This window comes from Sciurus vulgaris, assembly GCF_902686455.1.
Source record: "Sciurus vulgaris genome assembly, chromosome: 17".
Classification (NCBI taxonomy): Eukaryota; Metazoa; Chordata; class Mammalia; order Rodentia; family Sciuridae; genus Sciurus; species Sciurus vulgaris.
In genome coordinates this window covers 40387348-40402354 of record NC_136478.1, presented here as the reverse complement: position 1 = coordinate 40402354, position 15007 = coordinate 40387348, and the positions used below count along the sequence as shown (strand labels likewise).

The window sequence follows — 15007 nt, the reverse complement described above, 5'->3', positions numbered from 1 at the left end:
GCCACACCTGCATGTCAGTGCCATGGGAAGAAGCCCTGAGACTGTTGGAGTGGGAGGCAGAGTATTAGGGATTTCAATTCTGCTTTATTTTCAACTTGAAATGGAGGAAAACAGACAAAAAACAAATAAGAAAGCTAAACAGTTGCGTGAGAGCTAGCAATTTGCTGGGCTCCCGATGACAGACACTGCATTATCATAATTGTCTCTTCTACATGATAGGACAGAAAAATAATAATGTCATTTTATTTATAGCTGGGGTGGCCCCTTTATGAGAGTCATACAAGTTTCTGCCAAGTGGAGTAGGTCAAATGACATCTTTTGATCAGGCCTGTCCAAAGAGATCAAAGATGAATGGCAGGTAATGGATACCCAATGACAAACCAAATCTAAAACAGAAATAAGGCTGCCAGAGCCTGCCAGTTACCCATTAAAGGCCCGCCTAAGGAAGGCAGGCTGCTTGACACATTGGCCGAACACCTAAATCAGCCAAGCGTCAGTGCTAAAATTGTGTATTATCATTGGAAATGGCTATTATTTCCTCAGTAACATTTCTGTTAAGGCTTTGTTTGTGTACGACTGACCCACAGTGAGAAGTAGAGTTAAAGGTAGGCTAGCCCCAGAGACTTGGGGGCCACCCTTGTCTTTGGTTATTCATTATCTGGTTTTAATTGTCTACTCCTGATCAGCGCCACCCAGCTCTGCTTTCTGCTCACGTGTTCTGCTGACAGGTGAGAGGGTGGATGGAGCCTGGTGCCCAGCGCTGTGTCTCTCTGAACCCTTAGCATCCCTCCATCTCCCTGGGTCTCCTCAGCCACATGCACTTGGCCCTATCGCAGGCCATACAAAGCCCAGAGCCCTCCCAGAACACAGAGAGGGGAGGACTAAGCAGATGGAGAAAATGCAGGGGGACAATGGCACCCTTTCCTACCCAGGCTGAGGGAATAGGGCGGCACTTGGCATTTCACAGAGCAATGCAGTCTGCACATATAGAAACGGTGGAAGCAGCTTCCAAAATTATGGGAATAGATCTGACTTTTTTTTCCTCAAGCACTTGAGTTATGTAATTAAGTTGGGCTTTGTAGAGATGTTATTTAAAAGGCTTTGGTGGGGAACAAAATTTACTATCTTTTTTTTTTGGCTTTTAATTTGTGGGGTGGGATGGGTGGAATACAAAGAAATATCAAAGAAATATTTAGAAATGAGGACTCCAAGACTGCAGGAGAGAACTCTAAATCCGCATGTCCCAGGGGACGCACAGGTGGTGCTGTGGGTAATTTTTTATTCTGCAGCGTATGCTGGAATGTTAAAAAATATTATTAAACATTGAAATGAGTATACTAGTTAGCTAATTAGTATGTTTCTCTTTCTTTTAATAATCCCGATGCATTTTCTTTCTTTCCTCCCTCCATTTTTATACACAAGGTAACCCTAAAGAACATATTTAGAAGCATAATTAGTTATAATTAGAAGCAAACAAACCTAGCCCAGGGTATCTCCAATTTATTATAAAGAATTACAGGTAATGGTGGCTGTAGTGGAAACCCGGGTTCTTTGCTGCTTAATGCAAATTCAGGTTTTACATACACATACACCCGCCTGCTTGTACATGTGCGCCCCCGCACGCCCCCCCCCCCAAACACACACATTTCTTCTCAGGATAAAAGAGCCAATGATAGAAGCCGCCTTTGCTTGGCTCTTAAAAGTTTTACAAACCTCACGTTTCTCGATCACTTTGCATTAACTATATCTTTAAGTAACGGAGACACTTTGTCAAAGTCATAGCATCATTCGTTGGTGATGAGAAGAAGATAGACATTTGACTGTTAGGCCTCTTGGCAGGAAATTTGGTAGTGAAGTCCCATCCAATTTGTCAAGCTCAGCAGTGGTCTTTGCTCCGAAGGAAGCTTGCAGCCCAGCCCCGATGCTTCACCTGCCTGAAAGAGACCCCCCAACTCTATCTGAAGTGACAAGCTGCAGATGCAGGGCTGCCCCAAGAGTGAGCCCACCATGTTTTCAGTCATCGTGCAGGGAAGTCACTCACCTTTGACATTTGGCCGTTCCAAAAAAGCGCCTACCCAGTTTTGTGGCTCCCACCCCAAACCTCTATGTAAATGAAAGTTTAAACAAATCTGTGATCATGCTGGCTTTCAAGTGAGATTTTTTAAAAATTTCTCTTGAATTATGTAAAGATGCATCACAAGATATTTACAATTTTTTTTTAAAAACAGATATTCTTTTTATATACTGATAAAATTGGAAACTTGGAAGCATATTTGGCAAGTGTAAACAGATGGTTAAAGATATTTGCTGGGAAGTATCAGAAACAGTTATTCCTGACTTGCCTGCTTGGCTAAACATTGCTCTGAAAAGTCAATTAACAGGGCACAGAGCAGGAATGTGGGTCTCAGGGTGCTCTGAGAAGAGTGGGCAAGGGTGCAGATTTCTTTTCTTCATCCCTGTGCTGGAGGTAAAAGCTGCCCATGGTGCTTGTGCCTTCTTTTTACCCACAGACTCAGTGAGGGGTTCTTTAGCCACTGAGGAAAAGGCTTCCATGTAGTCTTCTTAATTAAGGATGCCTGTTGCAGGGACCTCCCTCACAGGGAGCTGGGCACCTTTTACCTTTCTCCAGCTAAGGTATGAAATTAGCGCTTTCCCTTTGCTCTGGGGAACGTGATCATTTTCTTCATGAGATCTCCATGCTAGGAGGTTTATAGGAAACCTTCAAAGCCATGGGAAGCAAAGTTGCATAAAGGAAATTACTGGGAAGAAAGAAAGAGGAAACTGACATGCTGCTTTTTTTTCTTTCTTTCTTCCTTCCAGGTAGCACAATTCACCACACAGAACATTTCAAATATTGAAATCCGCAGTTCAGACGATTTAGCAGAAAGCATAGAATTTCATGAAATCACTTAATAGTGAGATGTACGGTGTGTGTGCATTTGGGTGGGGGGGTGACAGGAGATTGGGGTGCAGAAGGAGGAAGCTGCTGTATTTTTTTACAAGCTTATAAAACACAAATGCTTGTGGCACTTGCTAATCTGAAATGCTTTTAGTAGAATTGTTCAGTAGCAATAATCTGTCAACAGATTACAATTTTGCTTAATTTTAATGTGGCTAACTTAAGATGGTTGTATAGTAAATTTATGCAACTGATCACAGTTATTAAATTACTGCATCTGCAAAGGAAGCAATCAAACCCCTTATTACAGTTGCTGTGAGTGAATGCTAAATGTCAAGGAGTTACCAGTGCGCTGCGGGGAATCGCGCTCCAGTTAAAGATGCATAAAATATCAGCACTTTTTTAATGCTTGTGCATTCAACAAAGACTCCCATCATAATTAACTGGTATGGAAATAAATAATTTTTACAAACTACCTTAGAAACAGTTGTGCTACAGTTTTTGTCAAAGTCTGCTGCTCTGCAGCGATATTTAAGCCCTTAGACACATTTCCCTCTAACTCACATATGCTATAAAATATTTAAATCTCACAGAGAGGTTTGAAAATGATATTATAAATCCAACTCTCAGTGCTAAAAAGTAATTTATGATGATTAATTTAATTATACGTTTTAAGGTTTTGATATTTTAAAAACTTGAGATTAATTTTTTTTGGTTATGGTCCCAGTTTGACAGTTTGGGGGAGGGGGATTCTTTCTGTAAACAGCAGAGATGCACATGGGGTACAGATCTACCAGGAAGGTGGGGGGAGGGTGGGAGAGAGATAGGCTTGGAAACTGTATCCAGAGAGATGATTCCAGAGTCCTGGCCCTGCATGGTTAGCTCTGTCCCCTTGAACTGCTTTTTCAGAGTCTCCATCTGTGAAATGCAAATGATAAGAGTGTGCATTTCGTGAGAGCCTATGGGGAGTGTTTGAGTTAATGTGTGGAAGGGGTTGGAATAGCAGCTGGCCTTATTAAGGACCGGTCAATGTTAGCTTTTATCATTTTGCATGTCTCCACCTAAATTCTCACAAAAAGATGCATCTTTCTGAAATCCATTGCTTTTGCTGGCACAGGCCAACAATTAATCCAGGGGGCGCTAGTCCATTCCTTTGATGCTGCCCACGTTCAGTAGTGGGCTTTGGGGTTTCTAAGAAATCTGGCCTATGAGACTCAGTCACCTTGCAGGTAAGAAGTGTTGACCTGAAAGGAGGAAAGGAAGGCAGGCAGGGATGGAGGAACAGCCACACCAGGGTAAGCTTGGTGTTGTTAGTTTGCAGTTGTATGTTATATTTAAAGGATAATAGAAGGGACACTCACCCAGATCTGATTCAGTCTACTCAGCAACCCTACAGTGACGGGTGAGAGTACCACTTGGACCCAATGAAAGTTAAGTCATGTCCCTCATGCTGTTATGAACGGAGCCCTTGGTTTGATGATACTGGGCTCTGTTCTGAACCCATGGGCTCCCATGTGGACCAAATGCCTCTGATGAGCCAAACCTGTGCTGTATCAAGGAAGGATGCTGGCTACTTCAGTGTGGCAGTGTGACCAGTGTCCAGTCGCAAACCTGAGCATGAGATCAGTTTACAAGATGCAGGGTCTGCAGCTCAGAGCCATACTGGTCTTGTTCTCTTCCCAGAAAGATGAGGGGCAGTTTCCTGGAGTAGGTGCTTGAATGTCAGGAATCTTAATGATTCAATAGCAGACCCTGCCGGTTTGGATGACTTGCTCTTGCCTAGTGTATTCATGTGGTGTAAGTTTGTTTGCAGTCACTTGCTACAACGTGTTTACAGGATAACTTTGTAGGGAAATCACCTTCATTCAGTTTTGTGTGCATGTATGGATAAATGTGTGCCTATATCTTTATGTATACAGTGTGTATATATATTTATATGTGTATTTAATACATATAGATTTTTTAAATGAAAGTGAACCCAGCCACGTAATTTATCCATGATATCTTGTTTCCATCAAGCAAGAAATGGAGCACCCGGAATCTACCCCAATTTTGACCTTACTGAACTAGAATCTTTGGCTTCTGGATGCTTGTTTTGACCTGTGGTCTCCTCAGTATAGATCTCACTTTAGACGTGAATGTGCAATCAGAGGGTTAATGTGACATCTCTGCATTTTTTCACCCACACACTGTGATGAAAAAAATGTACATGTCTATTGTGTGTATATACATCGATTTACTTATATATGTAGTTGGCCCTTCATAGCCATGGATTCAACATCTGCAGGTTCAATCAACTGTAGATTGCAAATGTTCAGAAAAGAAAATGTATCGGTACTGATCATGGACAGACTTCTTTCCTTGACATTATTCCCTAAACAATAGAATAAACATAAAACTAAACCACACAGCTATGAAGGTCAGGGAAATGTTAGGGAATGGGGAAGAAACATTTGATTTAATAAAACATTCACAATATAGACTCTTTTAAAGGGAATGCATTTTACTCTAAATTTCCATACAACATATACTGATTTCTAAAATGAGCACAAATATTGAATCCCCTAGATAGGCTGTTTGAATGGGTGTGAGTCCTTTTTGATTTTCTACACGTCCTGAGCATTTCTTATTGAGTAGGTTGGATGTGATTTGGAATCTTGTGTTTCATTTATACCACAAGCCATCTTCCTCCCTGGACACCAGCATAGCCCTCCACTTTCTGAGACAATGATCACAAAGGGCTAGGTCAGCCCCAGGCCTCCTGGCCCTTGTGGAGTGTGGGCAGCAACTCGGGTACAGTGGTGCCATACCGTGCACCCCAGGGCCTCAGGATGCCCTGGGAGTGATGGTCTAGAGTGATGGCATAGACACACTTCACCAGATTAAGGTGATGTCAAGGCTTGCCAGGCTTTCCTGGGCCCTTTGCCTGCCTTTCTGAATGTGAGAAATATCATCAGGTGCTTACAGGGCTGGGACCCTGGAGGGCTGACTGGCAGTCACTGTAAGTAGACACCCCTGGCATGGCGTATAAGCAAAAGCCCCAGACACCTGAGTTCAATCCTGGCTTTCCACTCCATCAGCTCAGCGTCTGAGAGGGTCACCATGCCTTTGTGGAGTACTGGAGCAGCCAAACCTGTCTTGCGTGGTGGTAGGAGGAGAAGAGAAGGCAGCATGTGTGAAATGTTTGATAAAGGACTCAAAAATTAGAAAAATCACAGCATCCTGGCTGCCATTGTCACAGCAGCCCTTTGGATTGTCAGCAAAGCCCAGGGCTGTCTTGGCTATAACTCCCTGAGGGTGCTCAGGTATATTTTCCCAAGCCCCCTGGACTCCTTCCCACCTGAACTTCTGTCACCTTCCAAGGAAACCCACAGTATAGACCTCATTGCGCTTTTCACTGGGGTGTCCCCGATCTGTGATGATGTACTGCCCAGGCCAGAGCCTCACTGTGGGACACGTCTCAGGCATCTGGACCGCTCCAGGCCCTGTGCCATTTTTCGGGTCACTTCCACGTCATCCCTATTGTGCCTACAACTGCATGACCTGTGTGAGATGGTAGAACTGTGCACAGTCCCAGTAGATGCCATCTAAGTCTTAACTCCAGTGACTGCCCTTCTATGCCTGTCACTTACCTCATTAAAAAAGGTGACATTGGACACAGGTGAAGATGGCCATCATAACCAGGAGGAGAGTGAGTGCTGCTTTTCATTTGGTGTATGGGCTTTTAGGAAGGGCCCCGTTGTCTGCCCTTGGAGTCGAGCGTGACAGGGATGCCTCACAGCTGAGTCGGCCTCACCGTCTGCTTTTCAGCAGGCTGAGCTGAAATTCCCCACAATCCATTGCACCCCCACAGGCTCCCACCCGGCCTTCCTTGTCTCGCCTTGGCTCCTATTGTAGCCGAGGGGGAAAAAAACGATTTTTAAAGATTCACTAATGGTAATGAAAAATATTCTGATATAGCATTAAGGATTTTGCTCCTGAAATGTGTTTAATGTAAATATGCTGTCAGAGACCCTTCAAGTAATTGACACAAGCAGATGATTAGCAGTGTTCTCAACGGTGTTTTTGCATAATCTTACATTTTGACAGAACTCCTCAGCCGCATTTTATTGTCAGTACTCTGCAATCAGTAGGACTTCCTTCCCCGCCAACATTTACTTTGTCATTATGAATCTTGTAAGTGGTCATTTAACTGGTTTCAGGGTGCATGTAGGAGTGTCATTACAGGCGTATTTGGGGACATATCTTCCTACCAAGAAACCCTACTAAAAAGTAAACTTTTCACTAACTGGGATGAAATCAAATGAGCCACTTAGCAGCCCTGCCTGTGAACTGAGGGGGGGGATGGCCACAGACTGCCAGGGCAGCTGTGGGACTGGGGGTGGGGTGGCTGAGTGGTGAGTGCCAGCCCCAGAGAGGCAGGGCCAGCGCCCCTGTGGCCAGCCCTATGGGGCCTCTACCATCTGAAAATCAAGTTGTAACTTCCTTTCTGAGCTGGGTTGGTTTTCTTTTCTTTTCTTTTCTTTTTTTTTTTTTTTTTTTTATTTTGAATTGAGTTCATCTTTGGTGATATAAAAAAAATTGGTGTTCAATTATAATCATATCCAACTGGCCCAAATTAAACTGCCCTGATCCATAAGCATTCATAACTGCATACAGTTAAGTTACATTAATAGTCAATATAATAAACCTTCACCTTTATTGAAGCCACTCTTGTTTCTACAGCAGTTCTTTAATCTATCTCAATAGATTTCTGGTGTACAGCACATATAGATTTGGCCAGTGACAAGGGTTAGAGTAGTCTTGTAGAACATTTACTTGTAGCTCTGAAAAGCCCACATTCATCAGAGGATGAAGTCGATCAGATTGTACCAGAATCAATGGAAGGCTTGTGGGATCCCTCTTAGGCTTGTAATGCGTTCACCTTCTTTTGAGAGAATTCACACACTCACACACGCATGCGCGCGCACACACACCCTTCTCTGTCTTAAAGCCATTTATCTCTGAATGTCAAATTGCAATAATTAACCATTATTGATCTTAAATTCAATTAACTTCATTAACACAGGTCATGATGAGGGTGCTTGTAAGGGAAAGGCATTTGACAAGTGTCTTTGCTTGCGTGACATTCCATGTTCCCAGTAACGGCTATAAACCGTTCACACTGCCCTCTCCGAGAGGCAGCCAGCAGAAGGGTCCAACCTGGGCTTGAATGGGTGAGAGACGCACAAAGTAGTTTCCATTGTTGGTCTTTCTGGTGACTTTGTTGAATAGAAGTCTGGGGGCTGTGGGGCAGCATCTGAGCTCCCTTGTGGTGTGTGGATGTGAGCACCTTTTGCACACAGGTGTACTTTTTCATGGTGGTGGGGACACTGCCCCACCTGCCCACTCCCTCCTCTTCCCCTACCCTGTAGCCCAGTCACAGATGATGTTCACAAATTCCAGGTTTTGCTTAATTCAGAAAGCAGCCCGTCCTTGTGTAATTTTGGGCTACACTCCTTACTCTCTTGACCAAGAAGGAGACAAAACCTGACTCACATGAGTGGGACCTGTAGGGAGCTCTAGTACCCCACCGTGTGGCATTTGCTGCTTTGCCAACTGTGCATTTTGTGTGTCACATTTGGTGTCTCCCCACAGGCCTCCAAGGTAGGCCGTATGGCCCCATTTTGCCGGGGGGGGGGGGGGGGGGACTGAGGCTCGGTGGGGCAGACTCACGGAGCCACACTCCACCCAGGTGGCATGGCAGAACTGCAGCCTGTCTCCCTCTAGTCTTGAGAGTGGCCACCTGGTTGTGCACCACGCTTCAAGCCTTAGGGAACCTTCACTCCATTTCTTTCCCCTTAGGCCGAGCATTGTAAATGTGCACTCAGGAGAGAAGCAGCGAGGTACAGCAGGGAAAGTCCCCGCCTGTGACTGCCACGCCTGGTTCTGCGTCTCCCTCAATCATCCCCTCAGTTTTATCCATGAGATGGAACACTCAGGTGGGGCTCGCCCTCCTGCCTGGGTTGCTGTGCCCCTGGGCTGAGGTCACGCACGGCAGGTACCCACAGGAGTACCAAGCATCCCCGCGTGGGCCAGTGCCATTGTGAGCAGGAGCAGCTGCAGGTGAACGGGATGTCCTTGTGCCTTGCTAATGAGTTCTGGGCTTCTGATTCTTCATGGAAATGCTGCTTGATCTCGAGGAAACAAAATGAAACAAAAAGAGCAAGCACGAAGTCTGCCTTCCCTGCTGGTGACATCTTTTAATGGGGAAGTTTGGCTAGATTTGAAAGAACTTTATCGAATGCCCAGCGTGCACATGCCCAGGCCTTGTACTTTACTGAATGCCCAGGGCCCTGCCTGGGCTGGGGGCTGTGGAGACCTCCTCCCTCTGTGGAAAGGAGGACTCGCTCTAACTGCAGAACCCTGGGAGGGCTGGGGCACAGAGGTGAGAAGGATCAGCTAGGAAGGAGAGAATAATGAAACACAGGGCAGATAGGCCATCAGCTGGGTTTGGGGAGCTGAAATGCTCCTGGTCACGTGAGCAGAGGTCCAGAGTGACCTTCTCTGGGTTCGTGGGAACCGCCAGGGAAGTTGGGACCTGCTGAGATCCTAAAAGCCCCTGAGTATCACCTGAGGAGTGTCGGGTTATTGAGGAGGAAGCTACAGGGAACTCCATGTAACTGTCCCAGTACCAGTCATGGTGGCCTGAAGCTGTCTCAGGAAATGTCTGCCGATGTGGTCGTAGGTTTCTTTGCTATGTTTTAGGGATGAAGTTGCTATGCCTGTCAGAGTGCATTGGGTCAGGGAGTGGCCAGGGAAGCACATGCATGCTGGGGTGGGGGCACTCATGCTGGCTTTTTTCTTTCGTCTTTTTCTTTTTCTCTGTGCTGGGGATTGAACCCAGGGGTGCTTCACCACTGAGCCTCGTCCCTAGCTCAGTGGTAAAGCACTTCATATTTTTTATTTTGAGACAGGGTCTCATCAAATTGCCCCGGCTGGCCTCAAAATTGCAATCCTCCTGCCTTGGCCTCCAGAGTTGCTGGAATTACAGTTGGGCGCCAACGCATCTGGTACTGGTTTGTTTTGAATGCCGCCTGTAAGCCTGGGTGTTTCTGGAGCAGCTGTATCAAAATCAGAAAATCTAGCCTCAGGATTTTCTGTCAGTTTTAAGAAGGGGCAGGATTGAGGTGGGTAGTGGGAGTAAGCCACCTCTGTTTACCCTCTGTGCTCGCTGATTATCTCATTTAATCTGCCAACAGGAGAGGAGTGGGGGCCCAAAGAGGTAATGCCGCACACCTCACCTGTCCCACAGACACCTGCCCTGGCCAGTCCACCTCAGGGTCCTGGGAGAGTCAGAGAGGTGATCCACAGTGTTGGGGTGGAGGCTTGAGAGGAATCAAGGACAGGGCCAGTGAAGGGTGGGCTCACCCCACTGGTATCCCCAAAGAAACCAGATCTAAATCCGAGACACCTAAGACCCACAGGGGGAACCAGACCACACCTGTGGCTGGGGGAGCCATGCTCTGCATGCTTTGGTCTCACCCAAGAGCTTTCTAGACTGGCAGAAAAGTGGCTCCTGCCTCTTCCTTCTGCTAAGGTTCGTAGTTCAGCACAGAGGTTCCTTGTGCCTCTCTTTTCCCTCAATCCGTTGTCACGGTGGGTGACAGTATCACCCAGAATGTCAGGGCCCTAAGGACTCTAAAGCAGGACGTTTAGAAATACCAGCTGCAGAGCCAGGTTCTGAAGCTGCTGAGACCCCGGTGCAGGAAGCCACTTGCTCAGGCCCTACACTCCCCAAGTGTGGATACGGGCACTTTGTCCGAGTCTTCTCCGCTGACAGTGCCCAGTTCAGAGCCTGACGCATTGGAGGTGCTGGACACAAATAAATTGCCTTTCTAATTTTTGTTGAACTTCACAAAGCTTGAATGTGTGCTTGTGAAACGTGAGGCAATGCAGAAGAGAACCCTTCTCCCCGTCCTGCCTTCTGGGTCCCTAACAATGACATGGCCCTCCCACACCCATACCGGTGGAAGCCTGTCAATAGCCAGGCCAGGATCCTTTCCCTGAGCACCTGCCGCACAACCACACCCACCCTAGCTTGCATAGAAACAGAGACTTCTGAGACTTGTTTTACCCGCATTTGTCTTAGATATCTAACCACATGAAAACTTAACAGAATTACTTGGTAAAGTTTATTTTGCAATATAACATCCAAAAGAAAGGCATCAGTATTTCCTCTAACTGAACACATTTATGTACCCAGAGGCCAGACCCAGAAATAGAACATAAGTGCCGTAGGAGTCCTTGTGCCCCTTCCTGGTCACTACCTCCCAAAGTCACTGTATTCCTGACTTCTAACACCAGACATTAGTTTTGCATGGGTATGAATTTTTTATATAAATTGATTCAGATAGTGTACACACACACACACACACACGTATCTGGTGGCTTTCCCTTAATAGTATGCTTGTGGGATTCTTCTATGTTGTTTCCTTAATAGTTCATTTTCACTGCTGTATGATATTCCATTGTATGTGTATGTCATGAAAGATTTATCTCTTCTACTGTTGATGGACATTGGCTTTTTTCTAGTTTGCTACAATGAATTGTATACCAAGGATATCATTGGGATCTTTGTATGCATTTTTACTGGAAATGGGTCTGGGGGTGGAATTGCTGGATCACCAAGTATGTGTAGATGGTGCCACACAGATTTTCAAAATGCTTGTAAGAGTTTGTACCACTGCAGCCATGAAGGAGAGTTCTAGTTGTTTCCTATCTCCACTAATGGTGGTATTCCTGTCTTATTCTTATCAGTTGCTATAATGTGTCATGGTATTAGTTTCTTTATCCACTTTTTCCTGTATTCTAAGGAAGGTTAAACACCTAAGGGGTTTTCTCGCCCATGTATGAGCATATCCATAGTATAAATTTCTAACTGAGTCAACCATATCAGAATTTCCAATTTTCATTTATACTTCTGAATTATCCTCTAGGAAGAGTCTATGGCTAGTAATGCATGATCCAACTGGTGCGAGGGATACTTACACTGTTTTGGTAAGTTTCTTTTCTCTTCCTCCTCCCCCCACCCTCAATGAATGGCGAGGTATGGAGGGTTCCTGAATCTAATATAAGAAACACAAACTCAGACTAAGTCAATACAAATTTGAATTACTAAGAAAATATATATGGCAGTGCTAGCTAGCCAATAAGTGTTATTTATATATCGATTTGGGGAAACCTATTTTAATGGACAGAAATGAAATTGAAATCTGCCGGCATAGATGTCAGTCAAAATTATAAACAATTCAAACCTTTGAATCATTGCCTTTGTTCCTTTAAACAGACTAGGAAGATTTCATCACTGTGCATCCGAATGGTGATTACATGTACATGAGTGCTGGCTGGGTGCTCAGTGAGTGGTGACTGAGTAGTGGATCATTACTTAGTGCTATCCAAGTACTACATGATTGCTGAGTTAGTGCTTTGTGAATGCTTGGTAAATCCTAGGTGAGTGCTAGATGCTGAGTCAGGGCTTAGGGAAGATTGAATGAGTGCTGATTAGTACTTACTGAGTGCTCAGAAATTGCCATGTGAGGGTTGGCTAAGTGATCAGTGAGGGTTGGGTCAGGGCTTGAGTGCTAGGTGAGGACTGGCCAGGGCTGATTGGGTTCTGGCTGAGTACTGGGTAAGGTCTGGTCAAGTGCTGACTGAGTACTGAGCAAGGACTGACTTAGTACTGTGTTAGGGATAGGTAAGGGCTAGATCAGTGCTGACTGATTACTGGGCCAGGGCTGACTGAATGCTGAGTACTGGGTGAAGTCTGGCTGAGTGATAGGTCAGTGCTAGGTCAGGGCTAGCTAAGTCCTGGCTCAGTGCTGGCAGTACTATAGGCTGTAGGAAAATGGCTTGACCATGACCATTATGCTGGTGCTCAGTGCAGAGAGGGCAGGGGTGAGCTTCTCTGGGGTCTCTGTGAGCATTTCCTCTTCAGGTCTGTCTTCAGGTTATCAGATAGGGACCTTTGTGGGTTCTCCTGAGATACCCTTGCAGCCATGGCTCTATATTGAAGTGTCTGTGTGAAATGGAGTGAGACCTCAAGAAGAGATGCCCAGGAGGTCAGAGGACATTCCCGACTCTGTTACCCAGCATTTGAAAGCTGTCAAGGAAACTGGTGGAAATTTCCACTTGAGGTGACTTTTGGTGTGAGGTGGTTCTTAGACCAAGAACCACCAACCAAAGTATGCGAATTCATCCAAAGTTACTGAGGCTGGCTGGTAGGGCAGACCATGTGAAGGACACAGAAGTAAGGATTGCCTGTCATGTACAGGGGGAGACAATTTGTGCACGTGTTTAATTACTCTAAAAGTTGCAAAAGATTAATGGCAAATTAGACATAAATAATGCCAATAATAATATCTTTCTTGAGTTTAGAGTTTAGAAAGGACTTTTCATTCCTTTTATCATTCTTGATATTATAGAAGTCACTAGAAGAGTCACAGTAACCTAGTGGCTCAAGAGCTGAGGCAGGATGATCACGAGTTCAAAGCCAGCCTCAGCGATGGCGAGGCGCTGAGCATCTCAGTGAGACCCTGACTCTAAGTAAAATACTAAATAGGGCTGAGGATGTGGCTCAGTGGTCGAGTGCTCCTGAGTTCAATGCCCAGTACCCTGCACCCACCAAAAAAGAAATAAGGTGAGAAAGGACTTCCTGGGGGCAGAGGAATGAGAAGGACATTGGAGGACAGGTAGGGGGATTTGAAAAGATGAGTATTGCTTCTAATGTGGAGGAAACAAGATAAATCAAAGCCAAGAACTAGAAACATTATCAGGAAAGCTTGTGTGTGTGGAAGTAGGAAGTGGAAGATAAAAACTGGAAGGTAACATGGGGCTTGATTATTTTGGACTTTGAATGTCAAGCTGAGACATTTGTGCTAAGACATATGATCCTCTAATTTCCTTGTGCTCTGTGTAATCAAGGTCATTTGACTACATTAAAGTAAAACCTTTGACTCTGACTCATTTATTTTGGTAACTTCTAATTCCTAATCTTAAAGCATCCAGAATATGTAATTAGTGTCTAATACATGGTGAATGAGTTGGATGGATGGATGGATGGATGGATGGATGGGTTGGTGCTTAGATGAATCAATGAGTAGGTGGGTGGATGAATGAGTGGATGAATGCACCACTCATGTGTAGATGGATAGATAGGTAGATGGGTTGGGTGAATCAGTTGCCTCCTCTTTCATATAAATCTTAATTCCTCTTTCACATAAGCCATCCATCCACCTTCTTTCTGGATATAGCTATTAAGGTATTATGGAGACAAGCCAGGAACTCCCAGTGAGAACTTGAATTATACATGCATAGCCACTTTGAAGAGGCTGCCCCAAACTTCCTCCGCTCATTGCCCAGCTGAGGCTTCCCTGGGTTTTGAGACCACTGAGTGTGTAGGCCAGCAAGAGTTCCTCTAGGTCTCATTCACTGCCTCATTGGAGACCATGAGCAACCTCATGACCATCACTTTGTCATGTTTCAGTCCAAAGATGTATAAGCACAGAGCCATCAGTAAAACTGACCACTGCTCATGTGCACAGTTTGAAAAAGCCAAGCCCATGCCCTCCTCCTGACAGCTTACCCAACACCTATTGTGCCAAGGAGAAAATTTGTTCTTTGGATGAAGTTATCCCAATTTATTGGGTTCATTGTGTATTAGGATTTACTCTATGTGTTTTGTGGAGTAAAAAGGAAAAAGGATATAGGGAAGGAGTTTAGAGCTTGGATTCTTTAATCCAGAGGGGATGGAGAATTTGAAAATACATTGATCTCAGGAAGAGGAATGGGGATATGGCACTCATAGCAAGCTTTTCTTTTGTCACTGCTCTTGCCAGAACTTCTGACACCAGGAACCTTGCTTCAGCTGATGGATCATCACTGGGCTATCTGGCAGGTGTCAACCCAAACCTTCCCTCACTGCCAGGCTACCTGCATTATGGCATTGCCTTGTCAGCTCCACAGTGGATTGGGGTGACTTCAACAATGAAGCCCTCCTGTGGGACCCAGGGCATGAGTTCAGACACCCAGAGAGCTGGCTGTGGTCAACTTCCACTACTGATCAGGTGC

At 45.2% G+C, this 15007-nt stretch overlaps 1 protein-coding gene across 5 annotated transcripts in view; it reads left to right on the top strand.

Moving 5' to 3' along the window:
* Positions 1 to 15007, top strand: part of TSHZ3 (teashirt zinc finger homeobox 3) — a 69053-nt gene that overhangs the window by 38126 nt on the left and 15920 nt on the right. The window contains exons 1-2 of one of the 5 annotated variants that reach the window (XM_079117104.1): positions 9863 to 10478; positions 11878 to 11938. The exons of the other annotated variants lie outside the window; for them this stretch is intronic. The gene's annotated coding sequence lies outside the window, so the exon portion shown is untranslated. Of the gene's footprint in view, positions 1 to 9862; positions 10479 to 11877; positions 11939 to 15007 lie in introns of those variants that run through there. 5 annotated transcript variants of the gene reach the window in all.